This window comes from Eulemur rufifrons, chromosome 28 (assembly GCF_041146395.1).
Source record: "Eulemur rufifrons isolate Redbay chromosome 28, OSU_ERuf_1, whole genome shotgun sequence".
NCBI lineage: Eukaryota > Metazoa > Chordata > Mammalia > Primates > Lemuridae > Eulemur > Eulemur rufifrons.
In genome coordinates this window covers 43652814-43663798 of record NC_091010.1, presented here as the reverse complement: position 1 = coordinate 43663798, position 10985 = coordinate 43652814, and the positions used below count along the sequence as shown (strand labels likewise).

Here is a 10985-nt window from a genome sequence, read left to right as displayed (position 1 = left end):
AGGATGTCCTAGGAATGTGGGGAGCTGGGAGTCAAGGGAGCCTTGCTGGCCCGGTGACATTGGGGAAGCAGTCCCCCCACCTGCAATTCCCCTCCCTGTTTCCTAATCTATAACACTGAGTGGCACTGGAGGGCAGGAGGATGGTGCACACAGTGCTTAGTGCTCAACCCAATCACAATGCCTTCCCTCCACTGGTGATTACCCGATTTTATTGTATCCGCTCTACTTTTCACGTTGTAGATGATTTGGTTTGTTTATTCACTTGTCTGTCTGTCTCCCTCACTAAAATGGAAGGTTCCTGAGGGGAGGGGCCTTGCCTGTCTTGTTTTCTTCAGTAACCCCAGGGCCCAGCACATGCCTGCCCTGGAGCCCCTGAATATACCTGTGTGTTGCATGAGCAAAATCTCAGAGCCTGGGTTCAAATCCTGGTCATAACACTTGCTGTGTGATGGACAGGCCACTTAAATTACACCTTAGTTTTCCCACTTAAAAATAGTAATTATTTTCAGTTTTCCCACTTGAAAAATAGGGATTAGTAATAGTGCCTCTGTCTTATAAGGCTAAGAGGATCAAATGAGAAACTAGGAATTATTAAGCACATTGACTGGTACAGAGCATACTAATGACAATAACAAACATTTATGTAGCGTGCTGGCCAGGCATTGATCTAAACGGCTCACATACGTTAATTATTAATATATGAATCTTCACTACATCCTGCGAAATCGGTACTATTATACCATTTCACAGATGACTCAAAAGGGGCATCGGAGCTAAATAACTTAGGGCTGTTATTTTGTGCCTGAGGTTCCTAACGAGGTCTCCGTGGACGACCCCTTTGAAGGACCAGAAGGCGCGCCTCCCGCCCACCGGCGGCCAGGCCAAGACAGAAGGGGTTACTCGGCCCGCGCGCGCCTTCGCAGCGGAGCCCGGCGGGCCCGCGCGCGCGGGTTACAAAGCCGGAGCGGTGGCCGGGCACCTCCTCGCCTCCCATTGGCGCGCACGCCCCTTCCTGTCACGGCGCGGCCCGGCCCCGCCCCCCGGGCCCGCCCGCTGCCCCGGCGCCGCCAGAGTGGACGGTTCCAGAGGTATGCTAATGAGGGGGCGGGCGCCGCAGCCCATTGGCCGCCGGCGGAGCGTCGGTGAAGTCAGCTCCGAGTCCCAGAAAAACAGAGCGGGGCCGACTGAAGCGTGTAGTGCGAGTGGGGCCGGACGCGCGCAGCTGCCGGCGATCCGCAAGGTAAGCCCGCGCCCGCCGCCCGCCCGCCTGGCCGCGCTCGCCCGCTCGGCGGCGGCGGCGCTGGGGGTGTGCGCCGGCCCGGCCCCCGCGGGCGGCGCCTTTGTTCCGCGCTCGGAGGAGGCGCATTTAAAGGGCCAGCTGTTGGAGGGACTTGGGGTTACCCCCCAGAGCATCCTACTGGGGTCGCGGGGAAAGCCGCGATCGCCGCGGCCGAACCCGCCGGCCTGCCTGCTTGGTGGATCCCCAGTCTTTCAAGGAAAGTTCCCCAGGGAGCGGAGGACGGAGGGGTGTCCTAGGTTTTATTTATTTATTTTTGTGTGGGTGGGGTAGTACGATCATGGCCTCTGCCGGGAGGGAAGGTCCGCCCGCCTCAGGCTGGGTGCAACGTGGGCGGGTGGAGGAGACATCAAAGCCCCGGTGGGTTTGTGCTGTAAAGTGAAACTACCGAGCAGGGGCTGCTCTGCAGCGGCCAGAGGAGGAAGGAGGGAGCGAGCGGCAGGATGGAGGCATCTCAGGTGTGTCCATTCATCAGCATCCCCCGAGGACAGGGCGGCGGGAGGGGCGCAAGGACAACGCGCCTGGCCCGGACCCGCCTGCGTGAGCGGTACGTGTGCCGGGGGACACCTACCTGCCCATCCCGCCCGCGCCCCTGCGTGTCCTCGAGTGGCTGACAGCATCTTGCTAAGCGGCTCATCACCGGCAGGGACAGAAAGCAACTCCTTTCTCCGAATTCCCTGGGCATCTCCGGCTCCGACCTCGCTGCTTTCCGACGTGGCCCTCGATAAGCGGTAGCGCCATTCAAGATAGAGGGGGAAAGAGGCTTAAAGTCATTATATTCCTTTCATGGGGGGATGTGCTGTCGAATCCTGCATCCCTGTGCATCCGCTGTCATAAGATGGCTTTGAAATTCACCAGTGCATGCTTTCTTCAGGCAGACAGAATTTATTACGCTATTACATTGCTACATAAAAGCAGAAGGGATCCCACTGAGCGTGGCTCGTTTCATCCAGTCCCCGGGTTTTCCCAGCATGTTCTGGCTGAGGCTTTGGGTTTTTGTTTCAAACACTGAGCGCTGGGATGCTCCTGTTGTCACAGGGCCGACCTGCTGAAATTGCTGGAATTGATTTCACCGTCAATAGGAGGGAGCTTCGTTTAGAGACATCATGGAACCTATCTGGCATATCAGGCCTCTGACTCCATCTCCCCCACCCCACCCCCTTTGGGTCCATTTTCCTCTCAAGTGAAGGCCAGGGATGGCTTGTCTGTCCCCACTCTCCTTGTGTTTTGAGCTCCTCTGCTTAGATTCAATTCTGTGTTTTTGGCTGGAGAGGTAGCTTGGTGGTGAAAAGAGAAGGAGGGGTGGAGTAGAAGGGGGGTGGGCGGCAGAGGGGGACAGCAGCATCAGTGACAGAAAACACGTGATGGACATTTGGAGACTCCATATGTATAGCCCAGGAAACATAGATGAGGTAGCTGGCTGTCCACAGAGTGAGGGGGGTGTGTGTGTGTGTGTGTGTGTGTGTGTGTGTTTGGGTGTTTCGGCTGGGAGGGGGAGGGGAGGAGGTCTAGGATGCTGACAGCAATTTTCTGCCCCACCCTCTTCATGCTGCCTTAAATAGCCCCTTGCCTGCTAGCTCCAATGTCTGCTCTTGGCCTGAGGGGAAAGGAGAGAAGGGTTGGTCTCTTGGCACCTCTGCCCTGGGCTCTATTGGAGTAGAAGGTTAGGAAAGGGTTACTTCTCCAGGGGTTGCAGAGAGCACATTTCTCAGCTGGAGGGCCCTGAGACTACCAGCTCTGGAGACTTCCCTGCAGGGAATTGGCAATTGAAATGAAATGCTCACCATGGGGTGAAGAGATGGGTGGGTATTGCCATCTTCCACACCACACCCATCCTAGTGGCCCTTTCCTCCTACCTGCTTTCATCTCCTGTAGTTGGAGAGTTTCTGTAAACTTTTCTGAAGAGATTGGGAATATTGGGGAGCGGGTCGGAGTTACAAGAAAGGAGGAGCAAATGCTTGTTACTGGCAGAACAAAGCACTGTTCAGCTCTCCCTTCTTTCCCCCTCTCCAAAATAGAGTTCAGCACAGATAGCAGTGTCTGGGGTTTTCTTTGCAAAGAATGAAAGGGCAGGGCACAGGAAAGAAAGCTTTTATTGTACAGCATCAATAATCATCTGGTCACCCAAACTTAGCGCTGGACCCTTCCCTGGACATGGAGATGGATTTGTTGCAGAGGGCATTCACTGGTAATTTAGGACTTGACCTGTCTGTTTGGAAAAGGAATGGATGGTCTCAGAAAGCTCTGGCGAAGGAGCTCTGGACCAGAGGCAGGACAGCTGGATTTGGTCCTGGCCACCGATCTTTGACCTTTGGGCTAGTGGCTTCTGCTCTCTAGGCCTGTGTCCTTGTTGGTAAAGTGGAGGATTTTTAGAGCAGATGATTTTTCAGCGTTCCTGTCAGTGCTCCTGTTCTTAGATTCCCAAATACGGTCTGTGATGGCGTTTTCAGATTCGTTCCTGTTTGCTGAATTGATGTGAACTTCACAGTATTGAGCAGTGGCATGAAAGAAGCATTCTAGGACTCAGGCTTCTGTTGGATTCATATTCACCTTTTCCTTCATTAGTGTGATTTGTGAGGCTGGGATGAGAGATTGCTGAGAAAAGGGAATTTCTCTAGTTCATTCTCTCTTCCTGTGGATGTTTAACTCACTGTGTTATTTATGGTTATGCAGGTGGACGTGGACGTTCAGCTATCTAGGATGTGAGAGCTGGGAGGGACCTCTGTGGTTGCCAGGGTCAGTCCCCCTCACTGAGGAATTCGAGGGGTTGGGAGGTTTGTCCAAGGTCACACAGCCAACAAGATGTGGGGCTGGGGAAGAAACTCAGGCAGGTCAATTCTAGGTCCTGTGTTCTAGATATATCTGTTAAACTCCCTCCTCCTCTGAGAGAAACGATTCTAAGATCAGATAGAGGAAAGAGAGGAGGAAATAGGTGCAGAAGAAAGGAGAGGTTGGAGGAACACATGAAAGAAAGTGGGAGGTTGGGGACCCATCGTGTGGGGAAGAGAAAACCACAGAAGCCAAGCTCAGGAGAGAAAGGGATGGAGCTCAGACGGGGGAGGCTCTGTCAGGTGTGAAACAGCAGAGCACCTGTGCAGCCCTTGGAATGAAGGGAGGAGAGGCTTGGCTTAGGCTAGGGTGGCCGGTGGGTGGTAACTTGGAGTCTCCTCGGGATCTCTCCTGTTGACCCTCAGATTGCAGGGTGTGGTGGAGGCTGCTTAGTGTCAGGGCCAACTGAGGCCTTTAGGTCCACTGGGACAGGCAGAATCGAACATGTGGGAAGTCAGGTGTTCTGGGGGTGATGCTGGCGAATGCTGAGGTGGGACCCAGTTCTGCCCAAGTCTTAGTTTTTGTTTTTGTTTTTTTAATGCAAACCTAAAAAAAAGTTTTCTGTGGAATTTCTTTTTGACACAAGCAGTATTTTCTCCTCTGACTTTCATTGGTGCTTTGTAGTTTTATGAGATAGAGTTTCATGTACCCCCTTTTCAGAGGAGATACTTGGAGATGACTGATTTACTGAATTGTAGCTCATCTTGGGGGAGCCTCTGGCCTGTGACCTGAGCTAAGCCTGGGAATGTTTCAGAGAGCAGTTAAAGACCTGTGAACAGTGGTTGACCATGACATTAACCATTCAAAGGCAAGGATAAAAGGTAGATAATTCTTTGAAGTCTGTAGCCCAAGGCAACAGCTGGACATGAAGAGTGTACTTCGCTTTGGCTAACTCACCAGGCCCTCGGTGTCTCTATGGGTCCTTAGTTGCCCCCTCTTTTTGTGTATGGTTAGGCATGTGTGTCTGTCCCTGAATCTTACTGCCTCCCAGCCTTCTTTTCCCATGCCTCAGTCCTCCATCCATTTCTTTTTCTGTCCTCCTGTTGTATCTTTCTCCTTGCTGTCCTCCTCCATTCTTTCTTTATTGAAAATGATATAGCTCTGTAGCTTTGTTATTATTATTATCATTATTTTTAGAGACAGGCTGGCCTCTAACTCCTGGGCCCAAGCCATCCTCCAGCCTCAGCCTCCTGAATACAGGAGGCTGGGGCTGCAGGCACTTACCACTGCACCAAGCTGTAGTGTATTTTAATATATTTATTGTCATTAAAATTTCATGTGCTCTGTTTTTAATTTAAAATCAGTTGAGTTCAATCTTTTTGAATGTGTATGTGTTTTACACACAAAATGAACAAGAGGCAAATGAACCTAACCCAATTAAATTGCTTTTTACTTCTGTGTGGTCTTCCATTGATTTTTTTTCCCCCTTCTCTTCTGTGCTCAGTAGTGGCTTGTTATAGAAAAAAAAGTTCCCAGGTCTCTCTCATGTGGTTATTGTTTTTACAACAAAAACAGCTACAACAATAGAAAAAGTTTCCACCCTTGTATTGTGGACCACAGGGGACACCCTCTCCCAAGAGATGTGCTGTATTTCTTGACTTCCTTCCATGGAAAGAGTCTGTGATGTAGTCTCTCGAAGAGGCCCAGGGTGTAAGGGGTTGGGGGTGCTGATGGTGGAAGTGGGGCTCTTCTCGATGATTCTGGGAATGCTCAGAGTGGGGCAGGCTGGCAGACTATGGCCAAGAGAGTATATCCAGGAAGAATTTAGCGTGGTAGTTTTTCTCTGTCTTCCCAGGCTGAGCTGACCCAACTGGCTGTAGCAGGACCCAGACCTCTTCGGAAAAGAATGAGATGCTTGTCAACTTTCTGATTAGTTTTAGATGGGACCCTAGGGGTGTCTTGTGCCCATCTTGGGAGGGTGGGCAGCCGCCAACAGGTTGCTGGTGTGAAATCCCAGATGCTTTGATGGATGTATGCTGTACCACTTCATGATTTTCTTCTGACTCTGATTAATTACAGAGAAAATTGAGTCTTGGTGCTCAGTGGTAAGTGAGTAGTTTAGTGTCTAAAGTCGGCTTCGCATGCAAGAAGTCACCTTGAAGTGTGCAGTTTATTAAAAATTCACATGAGTTTTGTATTCTCTATAGCATGTCTGTACTGGTTTTAGTATAAAAATATTTAAATTTACTGTAAATTTAGAATTGTTTTACTGTTGAATACAGTTTATGGTCTAGGAAAATGTTGTGTTTATCTTGGGCTTTCACTTGTCCTGGCCCTCCCCAAGTATTATAGGCCGGGGGAGGGCAGGCATCAGACCTGCTGATGTTGGGAATGACCCTTCCAGCCTTTCCTGTTGGCTCTGCCAGACCCACTGGATGCCCTGGTGGTTCCGAACTCACCCATACCCCAAAAGGAAAGGTTCTCCCCACACCAGGACTTGTTCCCTCACCAGAAGGCCTTTTGCTGCTTTTCCTGACTCCTGCTTCTCCTTTCAGACTCTCCTCTCATCTAAGAGAGATGCTTTTCTCCTTGCACTCACCTTTCTACTTCTGTTGTTATTGCTGGTTCCCTTGTCTGTTTCCCCTCCACAGTGTGAGATCTGGGAAGAGAATTTCTCCTTTTGCAATTAAAATTTAATCTGTATCTAAGTTACATATATAGTTTTAAAAGTCAAAAAACGCTACACGAAAAATATGAAGACTTTACAGAAGACTGTGTCATCCCTCTTCATCCTGGTGATCCACTTTCCAGAGTCAGTCGCTGAATATGATTTTCTATTGCTGAAGTAACAAACTACCACAAACTTGATGGCTTAAAACAACCCAAATTTATATTACAGGTCTGTAGGTTAGAAGTCTGAAAAAAGGTCTCACTGGGCTAAAATCAAGGCATTAGGGTTGGGTTTCCTTCTGGGAAGAGTCTGTTTTCTCTTGCTCTGTACTCTGTACTCTGAGTCTGTATTCTGGCTTCTAGAGAACCCCTGCATTTCTTAGCTCAGGGTCCCCTTCTTCTGTCTCAAAGCCAGGAAGGGCTGGTTGAGTCCTACTATGATTGTGACCTTCTTCCAGAGTCATGTCTTCATCTGATTCCCTTCTCCCTCCTCCCTCTTCCACTTTTAAGGACCCTTGTGGTTACACTGGGCCCCCCTGGATAATATACGACAGTCTCCCTTTTTAAGATCATTTGATTGGATTAGTAAGCTGTGGTATATGTATACCATGGAATATTACTCAGCTATAAGGAATGATGAAGATACGACATCTCTATGGTTCTCCTGGAGAGAGTTGGAACCCATTATATTAAGTGAAGTATCCCAAGAATGGAAAAACAAGCATCACATGTACTCACCAGAAAATTGGTTTCCCTGATCATCACCTAAATACAAATCTGGGAACGACACCAATTGGACATCAGACTGAGGTGGGGGGTGGGGGAGGGGATGGGGGTATGCCTACACAATGAGTGCATTGCGCACCGTTTGGGGAGTGGTAACACTTGAAGGTGCTGACTCGGGAAAGGGGGGGTGGGGAAAAAATATGAAACTATTGTTTTTAACTTGCACTGTTCACTTAATAATTTATCATGAATATTTCCAAAAAATAAAAAAATAAAAAAATAAAACTCTAAAAAAAAAAAAAAAAGATCATTTGATGAGCAACCTTAATTTCATCTGCAACCTTAATTCTCCTTTGCTGTGTAACCTAACAGGTTCATAGGTTCAGGGGTAAGATATTGACATCTTTGAGGAGCCATTATTCTGTTTATGACAGTCACTTCCAATCCTTTTAGCTGTTTCTCCTGATATTACTATCATTTTATAAGTTACCTGCTTACAGTGCTATTTCCTGATTGTTCACTTTAGTTGTATTTCTTGATGTTTTACTATGCAATAGAGAACTCCCCCACCCCTCAAATACTTCTCTTCCTCCTGATCCTTCCAATACATCACAGTTTTTGGTTACATTGATATTTATTACATTATTTTACTTGTGTAAATAGGGTTCATGCCTGAGCCATATAGTATACTATAATGATATTCTCTTTCTTGTACATTTTTTGAGTTAATAATTGCCTTATTTTTTCTATTTACTTAGTTTCTATGTACTTCTTTGTAAATCACAAAGTCTGACAGCATTTTAAAACATTTCTGTTTTATAACATGTATTCCTTTGTATTTTATTATCTTAATTTTTTTTTCCCCCATGGAGACTTCTCTCCTAGAGGCTTCCATCCCTCTCCTCTCTTCTTGCCCATTGACCTCTAGGCCTGTGGCATGACTCGTTCTTGGGAATTCCCTCCTCTAGTCCTAGGTTGGATCCTCTCTTTCCTCTTTGTTCATTTATTCCTCCATGAGTTTCTGAGAGAGGGTTTGTGGAAGTTGATCACTTTAAACTTAGATGTATGAAATGTTCTTGTCCCAACTCATATTGATTGGTGGTTTGACTTATCTAGAATTTTAGGTTGAAAGCCATTTTCCCTTAAAGTTTTGAAGGCATTGTTCTTCTACTGTCTTTTAGGTTTCAATACTGATGTCAAAAATTTGGATGCCATTCTGATTCTTGATCATTTATGCATAATCTGCTTTCTCACTGGAAGTTTTTAGGATCTTTTTCTTTCCCTGCATTTGAAATTTCCTTGCTTTAAAAATTACTGGGCTGGGTCTTTGATGTGTCTTTTTGATCTGAAGACTGACATTTTTTAGTTTGGGGAAATTTTCTTAAATATATATATTTTTTATAATTTTTGTTTCTCCAGTTTCTGTGTCTTGTCTTTGGAACACCTATTAGTTGTTGGACTATCTGGATTGAGTCTATGATTTTAAAATCTTTTATTTCCTGTTTTCCATTTTATTATATTTTTGTTTTACTTTCAAGAGAGATTTTCAGCTTTATCTTCAACCCTTTTCAATTTTTAAATTTCTGCTTTCATGTTTTTACATGAAACATACTTGCATGTTTTACGTTGTGAGAGCTCCCTAGTTCTCTGAATGCTTGCATTTCTTTTCTTTTTTAAATAGCATCCTATTCTTGTTTCATGGGTGCAATAAATTTCCTATATTAGTTTTTTTTTTTTTTTTAGTGTTTTTTTTGCTGTTCCCTACATTATCTTTGTTTCCTCCAAGTCCTTTTTTCTGCTTGTTTTGTTTACTGTGTCTCCCATTGGAGCCATCCTTCCATGGATGCTGATCCTTGACTGTCCATTTATATTTTAAGAGTGGACCCCAAAATGCTGATTAGGCATCTATGTGACCAGGAAGGGGCTTGTTAACTTCATTGCACAGTAATCCAGCAGAAAGCCCCCTTTTCCCCCCTTTGATAAAACTAGATATCAGTACCTATATATTTTTCTCTGGAGCTTTCCTGGAGAGAGCTTTCTTGGAAAAGGATTTTGTTGGCAGGTGGGGTGGATAACAGCCCAGCTGTCCTCCATTCTGGGAGCCTAGATGGGGAAGCTGGCTGGGTATTAGCCAATTTGATATGTAGACTTTCACTCAATTTCTTAGTCTTCTAAAAGTTGCCCCACTCTCTCCCTACCTCCCTCAGCTGTGTCTGAATCCAGACAGTCTCTGGTGTAAGATGCCTGAACAGTGGACTTCCATTTTCTATTGGCTGAGGGAGGGCAATCACCAGGCTGAGCAGATTGTAGAAGGGACCCTGGGTCTGATTGCTCCTTGCCCCTCTTTTTAGTCCCGTCCTGCTTCTCCATTTAAAGTCCTTGGTGCCTCCAGTTCCTGAGCCTTCTCCGGGTTCTGTGTTGAGTTGGCTGCTTGTTCAGTGGTTTCCTCCCCTGCTTGCACTTAGCAGACCGGACAAAGCAGAAACCTACATCGGCTACTGCATGGCGGTCAGCTCTCCCCCTCCCAGAGTTCTGTTGGCTTATCTCGTTTGCTCTTATCTCTTTTCCACTAAGAAACACATTCCTCTACTGTCCTTTTAGTGGGGTTCTGAGAGAGAGCACAGGGAAACATGGGCGTCCGGCCTTCTGATTTCACCAGAAGTTTGTTTTATCTCTTTATCTAAGCCCATAAACTTATGCCTGATACAGGGTATCTTCCCAAGAAATGTTTATCAAATGATTGAATGCATGTTTCTAAGATGATATGCATATAGTTAGTCATCAGATTTCAAGAGAGTTCCAAACATACAATCGTACAAAAATAAATCCATTGTTTATTCTGAGATAGACATATCTCCCCATGCAGCGTAGGATAAGACAGCACTATAGATTGTTGGGCTGGTGAGTGGTGAAGCCTAGTGTCCTATCACTAATTACCTGAGTCACCTTGAGAAGTCCGTTAACCAGTCTGGCTCTTGGTCTCCTCAGCCTTAAAATGAGGTATTGGTCAAGGTTTGATTCAGTTCTCTGCCTTGAGCACCTGTCATGTGCAAGGCATGGTGCTAGGACCCTTCCAGGTGTCTCTTCTAAGGCAGTCAGTGCTGTGTTTTCTACGTATGTCTGTTATGGCCAGTGTTGCACTGAGCTGATTGTGTGTCTCTCTCCTGAGCTTAGTTCAGTGTCTTGCACAGAGTAAATCCTCTGCGCATTTTTTTTTTATCTCTTACTCTTTCCAGACTGTGAGTGTCTTGTGAAGACTATGTTGTATTCATCTTTGTATCTCCCGTGTCTGCCGCAGTCCTTGGCGCATAAGAGGGTACAGGAAATGTTGGATTTTTCCACTAAGGAGTACATCAAAGAAATATGAAATTGTGGGTTGCTCTTCCAGAGTCCCCAGACCCTGCTTGGAGAACAAGGCCTAGCTTGTTGAGGGTCCAGCCTCCCACTTCCTGATCCACATATGGAGTTCTAGGGCTTGAATGTATTGGATTAAAGTCAATGGAAATAGCAATTCTGGACCACA

At 46.7% G+C, this 10985-nt stretch overlaps 1 protein-coding gene across 4 annotated transcripts in view; it reads left to right on the top strand.

Moving 5' to 3' along the window:
• Positions 1–1147: 1147 nt before the first annotated feature.
• Positions 1148–10985, top strand: part of SORBS1 (sorbin and SH3 domain containing 1) — a 218240-nt gene continuing 208402 nt past the window's right edge. For 2 of the 4 annotated variants that reach the window (XM_069460038.1, XM_069460039.1), the window contains exon 1: positions 1148–1240. The gene's annotated coding sequence lies outside the window, so the exon portion shown is untranslated. The remainder of the gene's footprint in view (positions 1241–10985) is intronic. The other 2 variants (XM_069460041.1, XM_069460040.1) reach the window with 1 other exon arrangement.